General features: G+C 39.4%; 1 protein-coding gene and 1 long non-coding RNA gene across 3 annotated transcripts in view; one reads left to right on the top strand and one right to left on the bottom strand.

The window, feature by feature from the left end:
• LOC121144452 overlaps positions 1–9,627 on the top strand; it is a 41,598-nt gene extending 31,971 nt beyond the window's left edge. For both annotated transcript variants that reach the window (XR_005881806.1, XR_005881805.1), the window contains exon 3: positions 8,817–9,627. This is a non-coding gene — a long non-coding RNA (uncharacterized LOC121144452). The remainder of the gene's footprint in view (positions 1–8,816) is intronic.
• Pacrg (parkin coregulated) overlaps positions 1–24,134 on the bottom strand; it is a 414,782-nt gene that overhangs the window by 360,542 nt on the left and 30,106 nt on the right. The window lies entirely within an intron of this gene.

The following is a 24,134-nucleotide window of genomic DNA, read 5'->3' as shown; positions in this document are numbered from 1 at the left end:
CATGTTGCAAAGACTCTTGGGACCAGATTGAGATCTCTGCAGTCAGCCCTGCACAGGTGCCATCGTACATGTCACCACCAGACAGAGCCAACCTCAGTGAGCCTTGCTTCTCTTTGGTGTCCAGGACTTCACAGTTCCCTCAGCCTGCGGTTAATGCTCCTGTGTTCCTTCCTCTTCCCTTTCTCCTGAATAACTGAGTAATTACTATTACCTTCAAAACTCAGTACAAAGCCCACCTTTCCTGCTAAGTCACCTCCCTGCTCTACAGTAAGATCAGACAGATACTTCTTCAACCAAGGTTTATGTGATAAACAACTAGAGCTGCTCTTTATGCAAAGGGAGGGTCGGTCAATGATAAGGTTTACCTTTGATAAGATGGTAGGTTCAACTTCTCGAAATTAGCCTTTCCCTTAAAGGAAAGGAGTGCACATCCAGAGGAAATGGCAAGAACGTCAGGAGGTCCCTGAATGCTCAGCAACAGCATGTTTTTACAGAGAACAGGAAAATACTCAGAGTGGTAGCAAGAAAACGGGAAAGGAATAACATTGTAAGAATCAGGGAAGGGGCTTCTGTTTTAGAAATCCAATGATGCAAGAAGGTAGCTCAAGAAGAAGACCAAGGCACCCATCTTCCATGTTACTCTAGCGGTCAATTGGCTAGACTGAGAGCTGTCTACACCATCGGCGCTTCCTGAAGTGGTGAGGTCATGAGGACTGACCTGGATCTGGCTTCCCTGCTGATGAACTGTAGCACGACCAGATTGACGGGAGGGGTAAACATGTGGAGGCTGAGCACAAAGTAGAGGGAGTGGATGTTTGTGCCTAGGGAGGTGCACGCTGGTGCTGGCCCCTTTCTATTCATCTGCTGCCTGGCTACTGTGAGGTGAGCAGCTCTCACCCAGACGAATGCCCTCAGATCTCAACCTCACCTCCAGCCCAGAGCCATGGAAACTCCTGACACAGCCAACTAAAATAAATGCCGCTTTTCAAATTGTTTATCTTAGGTATTTGCCACAGGGACAAGAAAGTCTAATACACACAATGTCCAAGGGGAGAGACAATGGTGTCATGATGGAGTGGAATCCAGACTGTATCCCATTAAGGGAATGGGACTATGAAACTAAACCAGATGTACTTTGTAGGAACCAAACCACACCATGGCATCTCAAAATATGAATTAGTCAGATGTGACTACTGAAGTAGAGGAAAATTAATGGTAGTTAGAAATCACCCAGGAGGAGTAAATAACACTGAAATTAGTAAGTCATTGAATCCTGCCCCCTCAAAAGCAAGATGTGTTTAAGAATAGAAGATGCATATGTAACTGATAAATTTATTTAAAATTAACCAAGTACTTTTGCAGCCTTGATTATTCAGTGTTTAAAAAGCCATAAACTCTCTATACCCAGGAGGCCAAGACATGCAGAGTGCCACAAGTTTGAGACCAGCCTAGGCTATGCAGCAAGAGCTTGACTCAAAAACAACCCACAAGTCATAAATCTGAATATACACAGAAGCCCAAGATAAAATTTTAAATAATCTTAAAAATAGAGGTAACGGGGAGACGGCTCAGTTGGTAAAGTGCCTGATGGTAAGGAGCATGAGAACCTGAGTTCAGATCCCACTCCATATTCCCAGTGTGGGTAGACACACGCTTAATCAGGCCAGACCTCTTTGGTCTAACCAATCTGAGAGCACTCAGTTAGGTGAGAGAACTTGTCTCAATAGAAATGGCAGAGAGAAACTGGACACAGTGAGAGAGAGAGAGAGAGAGAGAGAGAGAGAGAGAGAGAGACAGAGAGACAGAGACAGAGACAGAGACAGAGACAGAGACACAGAGAGAGACAGAGAGAGACAGAGAGAGACAGAGAAAGAACAGAATTGAGAAGTTAGTCCTAACATAGATTTTTACATATAGTCACAAGTCATAAGCCTTGGTATTACTGGAGACAAAAATACAAGTCAAATATACTATTTCCAGTATAGATATAAATTTAGATAGTAAATATATCCAGAATCTGTAACAGAAATAAGAATGTGACACATAACACAGAGTGTCAAACTCTGCACACCCAGGAGGCGACCCCTGCACTGTCCTGTCATCTGAAAACATTATTTTATCTTTGTTGTTTGCCTACATTTCCCCATGGCTCCAACAAAAATGCAGTTTCCTGTAAGCCCAAATTTTACATAACATCAATAAGAAATAATTATCCAAGAAGCTATATCCTAGATTTGTATATTCACATATTTTGTGGCTAGTAATAATTAGCTCACAAGTGATTCATTTGAATTTTCTTTGTATTTCAGTGGCTATTTATTATTCACATGCCTTCATAACCAAAATTCCGATACTGATGAATGAATATATTTCCCTCTGTGTAATAAACATTTCTGCCTTGGAAATGCACTTGTACAAATAGAAAAGTTTTGCTAAAATTCTACAAATTTTGTGATACACAATGAAACAATTTCACTTGGCTAAAAGTGCTCACAGAGGCCCGTATGAATAAAAACTATGTGTAATAAAAAAGTCGTAAGCTAGCACTATATAATGACTGTAGCAAAACAAAATTTTATGATTCAGTTTTTCCGATGGGTAAGTTGAGAAACATACAATGTTCTCAGTGTAAGACAGGATCTAAGTTGAAACGTCTTGCTTATTGGTCAGCATTCACCAGAGGGTGCTGAGTGAGCTGCTATAGCAAGAAAATGCACCATGGGTCTTGCCCATCTGAAGCCTACGAGCCAGAGGGCCAGCCTGCCAAAACAGATATAACCACCTATGCAACAGTGGCTTGACTGCTGAGGAAGCAACCAACTGCCCTTTACTGGATCTGAAGTTGACTCCATTCATGGGGTAAGGGTACCAAGTGTTAAAAAAATCAGCTACCAACTAAGGTCTTGGGAGGCCATAGGCTCATATGGGGAATTTATTCCTGTTGTTAAACCAAAGTGGCATCGAATTGCCTCCTAAATACGTATGTTTCTACTTATAGAAAATAGCTGTTTCCAGCTTTTAGAAAGAATGCCTTCCCCTTCCAACGTATAGTGGTTGAGTACAGAGACGCAGCAGAGCTACCCAAGATGTTGAGAATAAGTAATAGTTTGGGGCTCAGCACAAAACAAGACATTTATACCTCTCTCTTTACAAGTTCAAAAGCCATTGCAGAAGAGGGGGCAGGAAACATGTAGGAAGATATGGGGTAGTGTTGTGAAATGGCCAGTCTCTAGACTGCAACCACTAACCACGGCAACCACTAACCACGGCAACCATTAACTCACAACTGTGCTTACCTGCAGTGAGCCCACACAAGACTGGCCCTATCACGGAATAGGGGTGCCCATGGGACCCTACGCTTTACTGCAGAACTCATGGCTGCTGATAGATTCTGGGAAAGAGGGGTCATTGCTCTAGCTGTGTAACTACTTTGGAGCTAACCAACCCAAACAAATAGCTCTAAACCTGTGGTCAACAAACATCACAGAACAAGATCGAAGGGCATGGACATGAGAGGAAGATTTGGGAGGAGCCAGGGAGGTCAACACGTGCCGTGTACATGTAACTAAAACATAACAAAAATGATCATAATGAATAGTGAGATGACAAATTTGTTCATGAAAATTCTAAGGAAAATGCAGTCAGACTTTGATTTTCCATTTGACAATGTATTTTCCAGTGACTTGTTTCCAAAAGTGTGTATAGTCACGCATGGAGAGCAGCATAGCCCAGGAGACAACATCAGAATTGTACTGGAAAGACTCCTGCAACACTAAGTGGGGGCTCCTGGCCCAGCTTCCTCTTGAAAGTGAGGGGACCCTCCCAGACTCAGTTTTCTCATGTGCTAGAACTCTTTCAGGCCAGCTTCTTTGTATAAGCCATGGCATCCTTCATGGGCTCAGCTTCCTTGTGTACAGAATTAAAGGAACCACTGACATTCCTCTTAATTTCTTTCTACTTCCATGTACCCTTACACACCTGTTTATTAGTTAAACATGGAGGGTATGCAATATTAAGGAAGAATTCATATGCTTTCAGAATTAAAGACTGTTAAGGTATTTATGAACTCTTTTGTTGGGCTAAGGAAACACATCCTAGCTGATGCTTCCAGGCTGATTTCTTAGCTGGGTTAAGAATGATATTTCCTTTTTAGAGATGCTGATCTCATCGGATCCACTTGATTCACAAATGCTTCTGCAGTAGCCTCTTTCCACGGGATGTCAGGAAGATGCAAGAGCTGGGAGTCAATCACAGCCAGGGCACTTAAATTTTGTGAATGAACTCAGACACTCCAAGCTAAGATTTTACTCAGCATGCTGCCTCTCTATTGCCCAAAGCTGTCCTATCAAAAGTTAGATTGGGCCTCTATCTCATTTATAACATTTTTTTGTTTACATTAATAGCCCATTTGTGTTCCTTTAAATTCTCCATTGTGGGAGAAAAAAAAGTGAAGACTGACAGCCTTTCCAAACATAATGAGATGCAATAAACAAATGACAAAAAAGAAACCTTGGCAGCTCGAGGCTCTCAAAGCTTACTTAAAGGCCCCAAGTGTAGTTCTTGCTATCAACTTGTCTCCGAGGAGTCTTCAGGGACTTTACTGTAGATTGTACCTTTAGCATCCATCTTGTAGAACAGATAAAATGCCAGAGTGACTGAGACAGCTTGGCTAATACCCTGTCACACCTAGCACAGGCCAGAGAAGTGAGTGAGCTAAATGTGGAAAGAGAATGCAAATGGGTAGGGGTCCAGTAACATTCTGAACTTTATCCTATTCTCCCAGCGCCTGGAATGTGGAGACAGTGGGAAACATGTTCCAACCCAGGCATGGGTCCCCTGTGCCTGTGCCTAATGAATAATTAGAGTAAAACACAGGGTTTGTATATTTGGAGACACCAGTACCATTTGCAATGCATATATCCTGAGTGTTTTAACAGAAACATCGAGAATTCCATGTCTAATGATGCAAGCCAGTATTTTCCAGAAAGAACCAGCTGCCTGATAAAAGTCGATTTTTAGAACTGTCTGCAATAAAACATTTATACTGGTAAAAATGTTCCACTTTCTAATCACTGTAAAATAAAGTACTTTCAAGTTTCACACAATTTGCAGAGACATTACCTTAATGAGTTAGAAAAATCTTCAAAAATCAGAGGAGAAAAAAACCACACACAAATATCCTTCCCACACAAAACCCCGTCATTACGATTTAAATGGAAGACGCTATAATAACACAGCAGATTTAAGGCTGGCCGGTTTTGTGCTTCTCACTGTGGCATAGCCAACAGTCAGAGACATGTTAGTAAGTAGAGAGGAAATGGAGATATACCTAAAAAGCATGCTATATCCTTGATAGAGGATACGTCATTAGCTAATCACTTGTTAAGTGTACCTGTCTTTTAAAAATAATTTTCTTAGAAAACACACATTTTATTTGTCAATTAAAAAATGGTTGTTTGTGGCCAAAATAAACCCTGACTGTTCACTTGGAGATGAAACCCCTGCTCACTCCTCTGGGGGTAAACCTGACCTAGCATCCTCTAACTTGCTAAATGAACAGAGGTCATCAATCTGGGTGCTTTATCAATGGCCCCCAAAGCATTCAAAGATACCCTTCCTTGTCCAGCCATTGTCGAATTTATGTACATACACATGGCTGTGTGATTTGAATTTTATACAAGCATTGCAGACATTTGTAATTTGACTAAATACATGCGTGCACGCACACGCAGACACACACACACACACTGCCTGAGTTAGTGAGGAATTTCCATATACATCTTTTCTTTGAAATATTTTTGCTTCAAGTCCTTTTCATGTATACAATGATAGAGACAATACATCTTGATGTTAGAAATACAAGAGGCAATGGGAAAATGTCCTTGTGTTAGTCTCCTTTAGTTCCTTGTGCCAATAATAACAGGTACTAAATATAAAGTCAGTATGATTTCTAGCATAAATATTTCCCCTTTTTTCCTTTACCCTGGAACTCATACAAATATAGTAAGATAAATTAAAACAAAAGTGAGCTATAAACTTCAGTTATTGCTAAGAGGATCTTTGGGCACCAGAAACAGTGGATCTAAGGCCTGGGTACATCAGAGGAAGGAGAAAGTAGTTGAAGAAAACAGATCATGGGCAGAGTCTAAAAAATGGCTAACAACTCATTCCTGGTGAAGAGACTGTGAAGGACAAAATTTGTTTCTTCCTTGCAAGTATGGGGATAAACAGGGCCCACAGGGACGTTTTTCACATATAGCTGGGGGTCAGAGAAGCAGGGGAGCAGTCCCCCAAATCAACACATAAACCTGTTTTGCAATCAAGATCTGTATTGTGAAGCCTGGAGGGATGCTTCTTCTACAACAAGATCAGCATCAAGACAAAGATACATTTAAAAAAAAGTGTGGACAGCAGCAAAGTTCATCCTGTGCTGAAAACCACCGTGCAAGGTCAGGCCCCTTGCCAAGAGTTTAAAATACACAGCAAAGCAAACACATCTACAAAAGATGACCAAGAAAGTAGACATCTGAGCTTTATGATTGAGAAAAAGATGGTGGTGTGATAAATGATAGAACTGGAACTATCAGGACTCTGAAAAATAAGACTTAATAAAAATTAATACACTAAAATAAAAGTGGAAGAAAGTGGGGAAGAGAGGCATGGCCACAGACAGGACAGACATGACAGAATGAGGAAAATGAGTGATGAGATGAGAGACTAAGTTTGGCCACAGTGCTCCTCCTTGACATAACTGAAGCACCTAGGAGACCCCAAGCAATAAGAGCCAGACATCTAAAAAGACACGTAACCCCTTTTAGTTTTAAAATACAGTATCTGCAATTCAGGGAAAATGAACAAAAAATGTTCTCTAAGACATATATGCGGATTTATTACAATGAAAACAGAAGAGTGTTTTGTTTGTTTTTTTTGGGGGGGGCAGGGCTACTTAAAAACATCAAGTAACTTGTAAGGCAAGGTTGCCTCCATACCTGTCCACTCACTTGCTTTGTGAAGGACAAGGGGTAGAAGCCTCAAGGCTCACAAGACATGAGAAGCAAGGTGCCACTTCCAGGAAAGGTTCACTTCCGGTATTGATCTAGGTGGTATTAAAAGGAGGAATAGTTATGGAAAACTGAAAGGCCCAAGAAAATGTTTGCTATGGCCAACTAGAGGAAACCACCGGGAGATAAACCTGAGATGGTCAGAAGCGGCCGGCAGGAGGTAACCACACAGGTAGGAACTTAGCATGGGCCTGAGGACGGCAATGCAAAATCCAAGCGATAGACCTCAAATGCAAACCTTACAAACACAGCTGGGAGAGAGAAGCAGGCGTGGAAAGTGGACACTGTACTTTGTTTGCCATCACTGGGTGTCAAAAGTCATCAGCTCACCTATGTAACTGTTTCAGTGACATCGAGGAAAGAAAAATGACACCACTGCCTAAAATCGGGTGGTGTCAGAGAAGGTAAGAAGAGAAAATGAGCTGGTTGTTTTTGTTGTCACCAACAGTCCATAGAGTGGGCCTCGTGTTCTGTCTCCGGGTGTCCTCTGCTGGCTCTGATTTTCACCAGAGACCCTCTGCACCAACCGCACTGCGGGAGACCCTACCTTAGGGACTGTGCTTCTGCAGTCCCTTCACCCAGACTCTTCTGTGTGACTGAGGGCCTCAACCTCTGTGAAATGTGTCATCACATCTGCCTTCCTAAAAGGAGCCACCAAACTATCTGTCCCCTAAACAAAACCATTTCCTCACATTGGATCCCAAGGCTACTCAGTCAAGTTTTCAGGAAATACTTTTGTTATTTTTAGTTATGTGCATGTGTGTGCGAGTGCAGGTGCCTGTAGAAGCTGGAGGTTTCTCCTGGAGCTGAGGTTACAGGCAGTTGTGGGTCACTCAACCTTAAGCTGTGGGACGCACAACGTTAAGAGTATTACACCTCTGAGCCCTCTCTTCTCCTTTGTACACGGCATCAATCTCCTTTAACAAACTCCAGAAAGTCAGTAATTGCCTTTCTATTTGAGCTAAAGGGCAACCTCCATAAGCAACATTAGCTGTCTTGTTCCTTATTAAGTTAATAGTCCTGGTGCAGAATAGGTGTTCAATAAATATTTGCTGAATGAATAAATTAAGCATTTTGATCAAATGGTGGGGGTGGTGTTAGGAATAAGGATAAACTATACCATTAAACACATAGCACTGGGTAGATTACATATTCATGCAAAAAAACTGTAACTCTTACACTGTACGTAAAATGTGATACTATATTAAAAACTTGAACTTTAAGGCAAACAAAACTCCAAATCAACACAAATTCAGAAAATTATAATTTATGGATGGGGAAGAATTTCTCAAGCAAAAAAAAAAACTAGTATGCATCATCAATGAAGGAAGATTGGTAAGTAACTACAGTCAACCCATAATTCCAAACTCTGTGCCCTTCCCAAAAACTCTTACCCTAAACTGTTACTACAGAAACCCTAAAACCTCAGCAAACTCCATCTTCACTGCCTGGTCCTCTACACTTTTCACACCATCCATTTTAAAGTTGTGGTTACTTAGTATCTTTTTCTCCTAGTACTCACCCAGAACCTCCTCCACTATTTCTTGGTTTCATGTACTTTGCAAAATCTCAATACTGGCTAAACCAGATCCTCTGTCAACTGGGCAAAAGTCCATGAAGCTTAATGTAACTGGAGCAAAGGAGCCAATTTCTCTCTGCTTCCCACACCCATTGGAGCTACCATTCAGGTGACTGCTTCAGATCTCTCATTCTCTCCTCAGACCTCTGATACTGTCTTTCCATTCTCATCCACAGGGAATGCTCCTTCTTCTCTAGTCACTGAAAACCGAAGTCATACTGAGACCTCTGGTAGGCTCCTGTCTCCTCTCTACCCACTGACCAGCAAAGGGAACATCTGAGGATGACCTTCTGCCCACAAGGATGGATAGCCTGGTTTGGTGTCCAGCTGACTAACCCCCAGGTGTCTCCAGAAGTCATACCTTTTAAAACTTTCCATGACTGCTTTTGCCTACAACTGTAATGTGCCCTAAACCCTCCATTTACTGTGTAGTGTAAATACTGAGTGGTTAGATTTTAACTACAAAGATACTGTATTTCAAGTAATCACAGAGACACAAAAAGGACACTTGTCTGACTGGATAGAGAAATATGTGGAATTCATGCCACCTAATTTATGGAGCATTCATTGTTCTAGGTTCCAGGTATTTAGGCATGAATAAGATAAATAACATACCTAGTCTCCTGGAGTTTATCTTTTGAAAGGATTAAACAATTTATAATCTATAAGCATACTGTTTAAAACAAGGAGTCCAAGTGGGGATAATAAAGAGCAAATGTATTCATTGTAGCCAGTATTTTGAGGTTGGTTACCAGCACCCATGGCTGCCCACTCACACTGCCTATTAAGTACTACCAAACTAGTGATTCAGTCTTAACAATCACACCCACTATCAAGCACACCTCGAAACCCGAGAGACTGTGAGCATCCAGTGAAAATCTGAAAGCAGAAACTAATTGTACCTACACATGGGACATTCTAGGACAAATATGTGGTTAGAAATGTTTTATGTTTATTTATACTAATAAAAATTCTATTCTCCTTAAATGTGTATGCTTTTTTTTAATCTCTTGTCTTTTTTGTTTTTTAAATCTGTACAATACACAATGATACAGGGCTGACATTTTCTAAAGGTATACATCTTGACTTTTTATTTGAAGTATTTAGTCCAATGTAATTCAATAGTCTAGAATTGCACAGTAATTGAAAAAGCTTATTTAGATTTATTTTGGATTTAAGTTGTCCGTCAATACGCAGAGGGATCCCTGGGGATCTAGATAATTCTGCTCTCTGAGACATTCCACTGTTAGGGCACCATTACTCAAGGAGAAAATCATATCTTCAGTCTACTTAAGAATGTACAATAAATTTTGTGCACAGGGAAAATTAGGCTTTACAAGGTATTGGAGAAAGGGACATATATACTAAGATTTAGAAAGGAAAGTGCAGGTGACTAATGAGCCCGAGAGGCTGATTGATAAGGGAAGATTAAAAGAACTAACTGGGTATGGAATAGCAGAAACATTATAAAGGCTGAAACTATGTGACTTGACTCATAACAAAGCACTCCATCAGGGGATTTAAAATTGACCAGAGAAAGCAAACCTATACAAGCACCTACAATTCATGAGCATGTCTGAGAAGGGGTCCAAAGATTCGAGTGTTAAACCTCCATTTACTGGTAACGAAGGTGAAGCAGTCCAGACACATTTCTTTGTTTTCCCCCAACACATGATATATTAAATAAAAAAAACAAAGAAACCAACAAAAAAGAGTTCTTTGGGCACAGGTTACTATGTTTAGAAAATTGTATGAGGCAGAATCATTCTCTTTATGGAGACAACTGAATGATTACCTGCTACTTAAGCTTCATATCTAATGTCAGTACTGGAAAAGAATGAGTCACTTTCTGTTTAGGTCTCACTCCATGCAGGGTAAATGCATGTGCAGTGGTATATAATATATAGCATATAGTATTTATAGATTGCTATTCAAATCATGATAAATTATAGCAGGCCTTTCCTACAGTGCTGTAACGACTTTAAGGTTGATTTAAATGAATTTAATTATGCTTTCTAGCCAATCACCTCGGCACAGTTATCTGGCCCTGGTTATTTTGGGAAAAATAGTGTACATTTATAGGAAATTGTTTTCCATTATGAAAACCCAACCAACTTAGAACAGTCCAAATCAATAACTTCTAATATATTTATATATTAAGTAGTATAAGGGAATGAACTCATGATATATATGTGATATAAAGTGAACCTACCCAATTTTCACATAGCTACATACAAGAAGACTCATTCTATAGCTAAGTCAAGACTTACTTGATATAATATTGTCTTAATATCAACACAATTATGGAATTTTATGCTGATTTTCTTTAAATTTTCCCTACAAAAATAATTTGTTCTATATCAGCAATAGATATTTTCAGATATTTGATGTGTTGATACAGCTGTACTATAAACACAAAATAAAAGTCATATATTTCAATAAGACATCGTAGTGTAGTATTATAGGAATAACAACAGGTTTGGACTAAACATTTCAGAAACCATTATGGCAAAGCTTAGCCAAGATTTATTTTATTATGGAAACTTTCCAAGTTTCTCTGAGCCAGTTAACTGTGTCTCCACACAATGGTCAAAAGGCAGAAGAAACAGCTTTTAATTTTTTTATATTTACTGAAAATATAACTAATACATTATACATCTGATGACAGATATTTAACATTTAGACTTTTAAATCATCCTTTTAAAATATTTATCTTAAGGTCTTGAAAACCCAGTGTCGACTCCACTTTGTGGTCTAATGGTTAGGATTGACACTGACACAGCCTTTAGCACACTGTTTACAATCAAAACTCAAAGCATGATTGCAAACAACCCTGTTAAAAATGGCCACAGATTTGAAGGGATATCTGATCAAGGACACAGATGACGAGTAAAGATATGTGAAGGGGCTCCACATCACATGCCACCAGGTACACACAGACTTACATGAGACACCGTAATCTGCTACCAAACATACTCTAAATCCTAGCAACTGTGCTTCTTACTATTTATCCAAATGAACTGAAAACCTAGGTAAACACAAAACTAGACACACAGATGTTTATAGGAGCTTTGCTTATGTTTGCTGGGAGTCAACTAAGATGTTATCTGGCAGGTAAATGGCTAACTTCAGTATGGCACTTCCAGGGCAGGGGAACATTACTCACTACAAAGAAAAAAACAAGTTATTAAGGCAGGAAAAGAAGTGAAAAACATAAATGAGTATACTAAGTGAAGACGTCAGCTTGAACGTTATAGACTGTATAATGCCAAATAAATGATGTTTGGGAACAACAAAACTGTGGAACCGGAAAAAAAGATCAAGTAAACTACAACCTAGAGTCAAGGATCTGCCAAGGTAGGACCTTCAAGTTCAGTACCTCTCTGGAGAGGCTGTGGAGAGGCCAGAAGGTGGCTACTCTGCCTTCTGAGTCTCTAGTTTGAACTTTAACCTGGTCTTTAATAGCAAGTAAAATATATTTGTAAAAATTCTAGGTCAGGAGCAATATGCCACTGAATTAGCTTTAATAATTTCATAAGTCAAACCAAAGGACAGTGCTCTAGGCCCCAATTTGATACCCAGAGCTATGTTTTCTTCTAAATTATATGTAAAATAAAATTTACAAACCTATTACATACACACAAACCATATACAAATATTTAATATCAGCCTTAGACACAGGTTTATGTTGTGAAAAAAAGACCCACACGTGTGTGCTTATGCACATATACATTTGTGTGGCTGGCAGCTCACACATGCATGTTAGATCTTCACATACACATATTGCAGGTCACACATGCACGTTAGATCTTCACATACACATATTGCAGCTCACACATGCACGTTAGATCTTCACATACACATATTGCAGCTCACACATGCACGTTAGATCTTCACATACACATATAGCAGCTCACACATGCACGTTAGATCTTCACATACACATATTGTAGCTCACACATGCACGTTAGATCTTCACATACACATATTGCAGCTCACACATGCACGTTAGATCTTCACATACACATATTGCAGGCCACACATGCACGTTAGATCTTCACATACACATATTGCAGCTCACACATGCATGTTAGATCTTCACATACACATATTGCAGCTCACACATGCATTTTAGATTTACACACACACACACACACAGGTACACACACACAAACAATGGCTGTGGACAGCAAGTTACGTACATGTTAGATCTTCTGCTATGGGATCCTTGAGTGTTTATAAAATTAGCACCATTTAAATAGCTTCCTACAATACCATCAATCAATCACAGGGTATTAATTTAAGAAATGTGCTGACACAAGGAAACAAAGTTCTTGTTGCTAAAGACTGCCAAAATCTTGTGGCTTCTCCAATAGGTAATAAAACTCTTAAGCACAGAGCACATCACGGTCCTAATAAATCGGAGGGTCTGCTCAGTCTGACGGGGAATGAAATAAAGCGTAGACAAGCTTCCTGTAATGAAGAATCTGAGTATCAGTCACTTCTCCGCTACTGTGCAGAAGCATGGGGCAGGCCACAAATTCATTTTTCCCACGAGTACACACTGTCCATTATGGCGGAGATGTCAGAACTTACTCCTGTGTGTCATATGGGAGTTAGGACCAACAGACAGTGTGTTGTGCTCAACATTCCCCTTCTGAGAGCTGCACCAACAGTGTGTCGGACACTTCTCAGGTGAAGTCTGTTAGGCCTGAGTAACACAATGCAGCAGAAAATTTTAAGACTATATTGGATACCTGAACAGTTCACAATGACAATCGATAAAAGATTAGAAACAGAAAACAAAGTAAAAATTGTGTTCATTTAAGGATTGCATGACTCATCAAAAGAGGCTGTGAAATAGTGGTGTGCTAAGCCTGCTAAAATCATATTTCTTCTGATTAAAGGTCACAGCAGGTCCTTTCTCTTCTAGTCATTCCCAAACCTGCTTCCTGCTACTGTGAATGTCCTTGTGAGAAAGTAGGTGCTCTCTCTCCCTTGAGTCAGGTGAGGGAACGGTAAAATGAGAAGATGGTGGCTGTCCCTGAAGGTTTATTAACTGGACAGGACTGTGCGACACATGTGCATACACATTCCATAGGCTAGCACTTTGTTAAATATAGACACAACTAACTGCAGGAAGGTGGTCTCCCATGTGCTTGGGAACAGAGGAAAATGGATTTTATAACACTCTATTCTAATTTTATTTGTCAGTCATTGTGAATACAGCTATTTTTTTCCAGGCACTTTTATGTGGCAGCAAGAAAATGCCGAGATTGTTTCTGACTGATTTATCAATCTCATTGCTTTCTTGACTCCACCCCACACCAACATAGTTGTAGCTTCCTATATAGAAGCTGGTTTGGATATCGAGCCAGAATCAGTCCTTACAGTTGAAAAGGTTTTTACCGGACCTTTACAGCGGAGAACTTCCTTTGAGTACTTGTTACTATTTGAAGTCCAGAAGTAGCTGTAGTTCCTGTACTCACAGAGAATCTGACCACCGAAACTTTTCCACTCCCATTTTCCATGCTGAAACAGTAGCCGGTTCTCACCGGCTCTCACCCTGTCTCACTGAAGACATCCAGAGTAGCAAACATGCAATTACCCTGAGGCTTAGAGCCTCTCCCCAGAGCCAGGGCTCAGCAGTCTGTCTTGCACATTGTCACAGTTGCCATTAGAAAGTTATTTCCAGTAACTGGCACTGCGCAGTCTTTCAGTCTGTGCCCCCCCCCCGGGTCTGATGCACATTTGCCTTGGGTCTTTATTATGGCATCAGTTCACTCCCAGACCTGATTTCTGAATTACTGTACTGGGAAAACACTGCCTGCTATGACAAGCAAAATATGGTGACATCTGTGGCTTAATAAAGGCTCATCTTGGGATCATGCAACACACACAAAAGTTCTTCCTCAGCCAGTAGCCTCTAATGCAACGGAGCCTTCCTCCAAGGATCTGCAGCGCTGCGTCCTCATGATCCCTTCCATTCAAGCGAGGACACAGAGACAGGGGGGCAAGAACGAGCACGGGACGTGGGCAAGGGGGCAGGGCTGGCTGATAACTGTTAGCTGGACTTGGTTGTGGAGCGACATTTGACTGCAGGTGAGGTGAAGCAGAGACCTCAAAGCAGCAAGGAGAACCCGGCCTGGAACTCACCGAGTGGCCAAGTGAAGGGAACAATCCACTAAGGCCAGAAGAGAAGTGGGAAAGGGGACACCCGTGCTATGTCATCTCTGTCTATGCAGAGGGAGAGTTGGTGTGATTATGAGCACATAATGAATGTCTAAGGAATGCAATCAAGTGACGTTAAATTTATACTTGAGCTAAATGTGTTAAAAATAGAAACAGGACCATGAGAAGATTGGGCTCTTACATTTAATTCATATGCAAATAGAGAGGTGCTATTTTCTTTTAGCCAACGTCAAAAGAACACTAAAAATGTCAACTATTGACAAGACTATTAATGAAATCCTTATATTTCAGAAGAGGGACCTCAAGCCAGGTACAATCCTCCTGGAAGGAAGTTGGATAGCAGGATTAAAACACTATAATGTGAACGTCTCTTGATCTAGCAATTATACCTCCAGAAACTCACACTAATGAGATAATTAGAAAGTTCACAGAGGTGTAAGCAGAAGAGTAATTATCCTAGCACATTTTAAAACAGAGAAAAACTGTTAAGTGACTTCTACATAGAGATCAGTTAAATAAATTATGTTCTTAGGAGTAGAATTTAGAACAAGATAAAATTGAGATGCAAACTAATTATTAGCAGAGAAAAATGCTTCGGTATGCAATGCAAATGACAACCAAAACTGATATGATTTCATGTCGTCAGTTGTATCTATGTGTGGAAGGAGGGGGAAGAGAGAGGGTGGAAGGGCAAGAGGGAGGGAGAACTGGGATATATGGATGTCCACACACACTAAGAGCACATTTGTAGTCTCTATACCCGCGCGTTTTCCCAGGAAATAGATGGCTACGTGGTGTCTGTCTTTCACCCGAGTGGGATGGTGCTGCTGAGAAATTATGAATCCTACTGGTTCACATGTTCTCATTTCTTCTTGCAGTCAAACATGTTTTCTGGTAAAACATGCAAATTTCCACTTGTCTTTACTCTTGAATATAGATTTCATCCTTTCGACTTCCAGAAAATAAGTGATCATGTTTAAGTTCTTTTATGTTACCAAACCATTATACTTGTTTAAAGTTAAGGCAGTGTTTTAACAATCAAAAAAGGGGGGTATTTTTGTTTTATTTGCTTTTCGGTGTGAAGTTAAAGGTAAAAACTCAGAGACTCCTTCTGCACTCTGTGCTCCTGTGGCTGTCAAGGAACCATTAACACATACTAGCTGAGATTTGCTCAGCTTAAAATGAGGACACTAACCTGTAGCTTACAAAGTGGTGAGAATTGCCTAGGTAAAATTCAGTCACGCACTCACTTTCCATTAAACTCAATATATCTTATTTGCATTAAGTGTTTGCTTTCGTGAGAATATTTTACAAAACAATTCCTTGATTTGTATAATCTCTGAGGTAAATTTTGGGCTAGAATTCCATGTCAGTGGGTAATCCAGCAAAGCTGTAGTTGAGTGTTCTAAGAAATTAAATATTGCTGTTTAACTTATACTCCGTGAAGCACCTGACACTGCAAACTTGGTTTCTGGAGGAAATGGTATGTTTTTACAAATAGGTAATCATCTGGTATTTGAATTTCTTAAAGGTAGTTGCTAAGTAACACCACTTACACTTTGTTTTCTCAAGTGGAGTGAAGAAAATGCAATGCTAGCAAAATTGTTTGAATAAACAAATACTTCAAATCATTTGCAGTAGTGATCTGTTACTGTACTAACTGGCCTGGGGTACTTTATCTATGCAGGTTTTATTCCAAGGTCTTTGACGTTTTGTTTTTGTACGTGCACAACTTGTTTTTTATTGAAGCCAACAAACAACTCAGCTGGCCTAGAATCATCTAAATTCATAGCTACATGTATCTTTAAGTGTGATTGCTACTTGCAAAATAGTTACGAACAATCTGGAAATCGTTGTCCGTTAACTGGTGCTCTTAAAATATTTGTACCGAATTTGATAGCTAGTGATGGTTGGGTCTAAATATATACATTTTTATTTTGCTTTGTTGCTCTGCTTTTCCTGCATCTATCTGGATTATTTAAGAATGGCTATATGATTGAGTTTTATATCATGTCTGAATTTTGGCTATAATTATTTGTAACTATATTACTGGCTGTTTTGAGTATTAGAGTCACCATTATTAATTTATCATTGTTTACTTTCAAGTATTAATATACTACATACATTGTACAACATCTAAACACCCCAGGGGAGTTTACATCTTTTTCTCCTCTTCAGGTCTGCACACAAGCATAATAATAGATTTTATTTCTCCATGATTTATTAATCCTGACATATGATTATTTTAATTTAAAAGCATATTAATGTTAAACAGTTAAATAACTAAAAGCTACTAGATATTATCTAGACTAATTGGATAAACAATGTAATTTTTTCTTGTATTTGAATTTCTGATATGTGTTTCCTCTGTTTACATCTGGATTCTGTGGTTTCAAGTTTTGTTTGCATCAATGAACTCTTGCAACATTTTTAATGACTCTCTGCCAGTGAGAAAGGTTTATGACCCATGCATAGTTGGAAAAAATGGATTGACCTTCATTTATTAAAACATTTTTCGGGGTAGAGAATTATAGGTGTGCCCTTTATACAAAGGTGTACATGAACACAATGGGAACTTTTTTCAGCCACCATCTCTTTGGTTACCTCATCTACTATTTCTACAAATATTTTTGCCACTTTTATCCATACCCTCTTGATCTTTCTCTCTCTCTTGGATAGTTTCTATTGCTTTCTTCAACTTCACTAAACATTTTCCTATCTGTCTTCAAATTCCACATGGTAAGTGTATTTTTTTATTGGACATTGGCATTTCCATGTCTAAAATTTAATTTTATTCTTTGAATACCTTCTATGAGTCCCTACTGACATATTAATATTCTCTTGACCTCTTTGGACATATGGGGGTAGATATCAGTTGTTTCAATGTTGTAGTTATAGTATTTGTATAAGTTTCTCCTTATTTTTGACTACTTTGTGATTTGTGTTTGTGTGTGTATGTGGTAACTTTTTTATTTGTTTCCTGACATTTTGAACATCATCTTTTTATCTGAAGTGTTAGCATGCCTATGCATGCCTCTGAGACTTGTCAGGGCCTGGTTAAATTCTTTGGAACTTCAAGAATTAATTTAGCCCTTCCGGGTCTTTCTTTCAGGCTGTTGTTTCTAAACCAGTATTTTGGTTAGAGTTTGCTTTCTACTCTAGTGTAGCTTTCTTAGCAACTCAACCAGTGCTCCTTGATCAGGACATTGTACACCCCAGTCACCAGGAGCAGGAACACCCTCTCTTCTTGTTGAGCCTTGGTCACGGGGCTGCTTTATTATCCAAGTTTTCTTTTCCATTATTTCTGGAAGTTTCCACAACATGTGAACAGGCCTTAGCAGCCCATGGGCCATCTGTGCCCTGGCTCCTCTCTCGCACTACCTCCTGTGGACTCTAGCTGGTTTCAACATGCAAATTCTGAAGTGTACCTCCTGACTGAGCAGATAGCTGGGCCGTGCCAGGCTTTCTCTAGGCAAAAGGTGAATGCAATTGCACATCTTACTCGTCTGCGTCTGTGTTTCAAGGATGTAACCCTTTGTTACTTGAGACCCAAGGGCTTGAGGGCTATCAGTTCACTTATCTAAAATCAGCTCAGGTTAAAAAAAGAATTTAGTTCTTGGCTTTCCATGTTGATCAGAAATGGATCTCAGTTGTTTGCAGTCATATTCCTGTTCGCTATTGAACTGACACATGAAAATAAATAACACTCATTCTAAGGAGACTTATTTTCTCATGACTATGTTTCCTTTGCCATTCTATTTCCAATACCCATCTTAACAGCCCATTAGATGAGTGGTTCTCAACTTGCCTAATGCTGCAGCCCTATAATACAGCTCCTCATGTTGTGGTGACCCCAGACATAAAATTATTTTTGTTGCTACTTCATGACTTTAATTTTGCTACTGTTATGAATCATAATATAAATATCTGATGTGCAGGATATCTGATGTGTAACTCCTGTGAAAGGGCCATTATACTCCCAAAGGGGTTGTGATCTAAAGGTTGAGAACTACTATACTTGGTAATTACAAATTATGGTAAGATGTTATAGTATTTGAAAGCACCAAAGACAAAGGAGACAAGTACATGGTATCTCTTCCCTAAAGAATAGTGGATTTTCTTCCCCTCTACTATTTTGTGAAGATGGGTAGATCTTAGTGCAATGAAAAAACTATTATTTTTCTGTAGAATTCTTATTACCAGATCAACTCACTGCTGCTGCTAAAGCCCATGCCTTGCAAGAAAAAAAAAACTTTCCTATTTGTGAAGTGAGTTGGATGCTCAAGGGTTACCTGAGGCAGGTACTTTGGGCATTCCCTCTGTGGCCTTGCTGCAAGGCTTGGCTTTACGGTGAGTTACTCCATGTGTCTGTTTGCATTAGGATCAAGCAGCAGCATGAGAAAGAAATCAACTCTTGGTCCAGAGATTGGGGCAAGAAGATGCATGTAGCTGAGGAAATTTAACATACTTAAATATTGGAACCTACATTTTCACCAGGAATATCTTCAAGGCATTTCAATTTAAGTGACCACATAAAAGCAAAACTAAAAAAAAAAGTATTCTCCTAGACCTTCAAGTTGGTATTAGTTTTACTTATAACAAAAGCAGTTGCAAATAAAATGTGTGGCTAGTTGCAAAACATCTACTATAGTGCCTGCCAGATATTAAGGGCTTTGAGTGTGTTTGTTAAATAATTGAAAATGAATAAAAAGTAGCACATATAATTCTTGCCAGCAAATCACAATTGCAGTCAAGAACAAGGAGACTCATAAACGTCTTTAAAAATTAGATTTCACACCATGAGCTCTCAATGAAAGTGGATCGTCCTCCGTCTGGCCCCCGAGTGTCTATGTCACTCTGCTCTCAAGTGTGCTTGCTCGTGCAGGTGTCCCAAGGCCCTGCTAGACTCTGTATGCAGGGGAAAGAGAATGGGAGCTCATGCACATTTCATCAGCAAACTAATAAACCAAACCTACAGTTTCTGGGAGCACATTTTCTGCCAATATATTCCTATTGGTTATTCCAAGAACTATCACCTCCGAATTTATCTTGCAAAGATGCCCATAGTCATATCCATGTGTTATGTGTGGTTTTATTTCTTGATTATACACTTTATGATGGTTTTTAATATATTCTGAGGGGAAAATGTAAAAATAAAATAGTAAAAGAGAAAGCAGGCCTCTGGCGGGGGGGGGGGAGGTGTAACACTCTTTTTTACAGCATTTACCATCATCTGGGAGTGTAAACAGCACAACTACACCTTCCTTCCTTCCTTACAGTCATGATAATCAGCACTCAGGATGTGAGTCACAAGAAAGTGAAAGAGTGGGAACAACAGAGTCTTAACATTGCTTCGAAACAATGAAATCTAACCCAGCTGTGTGTGGGATAGTGGACTTCGGATCTGCGTGTTTATCTGATAGATCCATTGTCCTCCATTACATGAAGAGATAATGGAGCTTTTTTGTCAATAAGCACTCACACAGCGAGTTCACACAGTGTCTGCTTGGGCCACTCTTCAAATACATTCGACCTAATAAATCAAGTATGCTTTAGCAAAGCAAACAAGGTTATTTTATGGTGGACATTTCTGACTTTCTTTCAGAGTTTAGAGTCTATTAATGTAAAAATCGAATGTATGTTATTTTAGTTTCATTTTGAGTTATACAAAGAATGTTAGGAAGAGTGCTTCAGTTATATGGAGGAGTTTTCTTTCAGAATTTGACATATCCATTGTATAAAACTATAACTATAAAAATCTCTACATATGAGATTATCAGCATGGATTTGTGAATGTAGACAGATATGTGCCAGCAAGTCTGGGGTCAAGTTCATCTCCCCAAAGATGGCTGCTACAGCTAGGGATTTTTTTTTCAGGTCTTTTCTTCTTAAAAGCATCACTTAGCTAAGAGTACCAAGAAGAACAAGAGCCTGGCTTAAAAGTGGGCTGTGGTCATGATGCAAGCACATGACGGAATAGTTAGGAAAAAGATGTATACATCACTAGGATAGGGCGATGTTGAGTGTTAAGTGGCAAAGATGAGGGACACATGCCTGAAGAGATGGAAAAGAAATGTGTACGGTGAACGGCTTAAAACGACTGCTCAGCAGCAGCTCTGGGCTGAAGCAAGGCTGCTGGTAAGAGGTCTCTCACAGCCGCAGGGCAGGCCCTGGGTCATGGTGGTTCTTTCCGGTTCTGCAAGTGATAAGGACAAACACATGCGCCATTGAAGGCTTCACTGTCACTGTGAAAACACCAAGAAGGTCTTTAAGTGTAGCCGGGTGTTTCAGAATAGGAATCTAGAACAGCGAGTGTAAGGGTTTTTACAGTTTGAGAGGCTCTCGTCTACAGACTTCAAAGGTGAAGGTTTTCAAGACAGCACCCCAGAACTTCCCTGTAGCCAAGGAAACATGAGCTGATGCATCTCCTGAAGACAACAAGAGACAAGAGACTGAATCTAGATTTTTTTTCATCCATTCAACAAGTCTGTTTTTTTCTACGGATGTGATGGTCACAAAACTAGCAGGTGATGGTGAGGGGGAAGACAGAGATCCCCAGGGATGTGGCAAAATGAAGTGAACATCGTCATCTGGCTTAGAAAGAAAACAACAAGAAAAAAATAGTAAATATAAAAATGTTGTGGGAAAATGCCTGAGAGTGTTAAAGTAAGTCCATATCCACAGGATACATGGTGTTCAAACAAAACCCTACGTGTGTATGAACTGAGTGTGCGACTTAGGTTGGAAAGGGGACAGGGTCAACGAGAGGAAGAGGAAGAAGGTGCAGTTCAGAGGCACCTGAAGAGCAAAGTTATCACAACAAACAAACAAAAACTTTGGTGCCGTGAGCTCAAATGTTTGTTTCTAACAAACATTTAATTAAAATCACCATGTCTCAGAATGCTCAATAAAAGAAGAAAAGTACAAATACTAAGAATTTAAAATCTAAATATGTTACAAATAATGTAAATGCATGCAAGGGAATTTGAAATTTAAAAGTAGAATATTCTTCAAAAATGTTAGAATACAACTCATAAACTATAGCAGGATACTGTAACTTGACAAATGATAAGAACAACACCAAAAAACCCACACCACAACTTGTATAGGTATTTAAGTAATAATACGCAGTTTCCTTTAAAAACTAAAACAGAGTTACCACATGATCCAGTAATTCCACTTCTAGATATTTTCCCAAAATGATTGAGATCAGTCTGTCAGAAAATTTGAGTATTTCAATTGCCACTGCAGCACTGCTCACAACATACAAGACGTGGAGCCAACCCCAGTGTCCACTGGAGATGACTTGATAAAGAATGTGTGACATTTTTGTATCCACAATGGCATCCTGTTCAGCCTTCCAAAAGCACAGGACACAGATGAACCTGGGACCACTAGGCTAGGGAAAATGAGCCAGTCACAGAGATGTGAGGCCTAGTTAGTCTCACACAGGTGCAGTCTGAAAACCTGAACACAGAGAAGTCAGGAGGAGGCAGTGGTTACTTGAGGCTGGGTCAAGCTTGGGCCAGAAAAGAGGTATGAGGTTTTCTGCTTGTTGCCTAATGGCAGCCAACAATGTGCTCGGCATTTCTAAATAGCTTTAACTCAGGAAGGGCTTTGAGTTTTCAGAATGAAAAAATGACATATGATTGAGGTGACTGGTGTTATTTAGCCTAATTTGATTATTACACAAATTCACAAGTATTGAAACTACACATTTTACTCTTAAACATATAAACTTCTTGGACGATTAAGATACTTACAAATAGCCAGGCAATGGTGGCACACATCTTTGATCCCAGCACTCAGTAGGCAGAGGCAGGCGGATCTCTGTGAGTTCAAGAGCAGCCTGGTCTACAAAGCTGCAGAGAGGAACCCTGCCTTGAAAAACAAAAACAAACCAAAATATTTAGAAATAAATATTAAGATCAAATATTCTCAAAGCTTAAAAAAAATAAGCATGTGAAATACTAAAATCACAAGTGTTTATATGAAGAAATATAATATTCAAGGTGTGTTTTACAAATTTTTGAGACAAGAAAAGTCACTTAAATTTTACATAATTTCTTTCTGAAGAGAAAAAATCTAGAACATAGCTAACTATAGGTAGTTACTCATGAACAACAATCAGATTAAGAGCACATGCCACCACCTCCTGGCTTCAACAGTTTTACTTATACATCATCAAATCATAAATCTTAGTCTACTGAACTAGCTTGCTAGAATAATTTATGCCTGTATTGATCCATTTATAAGAAAATATTAACTGTGCTATCCAGTGATCTAGTTGATAACACTATTCCACTCCTGAACTCCTATGATGGAGTTTATTGTGACAGTAACATGCACAATATGGTAAAACCCAAGGTTTCCAGACAGATGACTTTGAGAGTTTATTTGAAATTCAAGAGAACAGTAGAGTTTAAAAAATACATTACGAGATTTGTTTACATTCTACCTATCAGCAATGGAGACAGAGAACCAGAAATGGAAAAGAAACAGACACACACACACACAAAGAGTTTTTGGCCATTTGGAAGTGAAGACAGAACTACAAGTAACTGCACCTCCCAGGACAGTCAAAACACTCTGCATTTGAGCTCTTGCAGCATTTTCTGATGCATATTGATTTGAGGCTTACCTCAATATGTGCAACACCATCTACCTAATGCTAAAGGAGTCAATAGCTAATCCACGGCACGTTAGCTTATCAATAGTGGAATACTATAAACCCATTTTCAGTAGACTGAATATGTGAATATCATTAAACTAATGTATAATTTTCAGTAATATTCAAAAAGGGCTGTGACTTTATGATATGAAATAGTCCTTGACATTCATAATTCCTAAGCACTTTCTTTTATCATTTTGCTGATGTATGTTCTATTCTGAAAATCGGAAGGATAATGGATGTGCTTCTTAAACCATAAATTAGGTTTTATATCAGAGCCTTGTCACTGCTGACAGGTGACCTGACAGTGGTCCTGCCTCCCCAACCCTCCTTCCCGCTACTTCTCAAGGACAGAGGGTCAGCCTTAAAGGAAGAACAGGAGATTGCTGAATCCCTCAGGAAGCATCTTAGGACCATAATAACATTTACTGCAAGCCATAATCATTTTATGTTCTCTCTAACAGCTAAGAGCAGAGCTCTACTTCGCTGTCACATGTATTTTTATTAATCAAGGACATTTAAAGTTTGAGTGGATATTATAAATTTCAAAGCCTAGATACTTCTGATTTGTGTGAAGCAAGTCCTAAAATTTAGAAAAATACAGTACCTGCCAGGATCTTTAATTGGTTTC

This window comes from Mesocricetus auratus, unplaced genomic scaffold, assembly GCF_017639785.1.
Source record: "Mesocricetus auratus isolate SY011 unplaced genomic scaffold, BCM_Maur_2.0 Super-Scaffold_100018, whole genome shotgun sequence".
In the NCBI taxonomy this organism is placed as follows: Eukaryota; Metazoa; Chordata; class Mammalia; order Rodentia; family Cricetidae; genus Mesocricetus; species Mesocricetus auratus.
The sequence above is the reverse complement of the archived record's forward strand: the minus strand, read 5'-3'. Positions and strand labels throughout refer to the sequence as shown.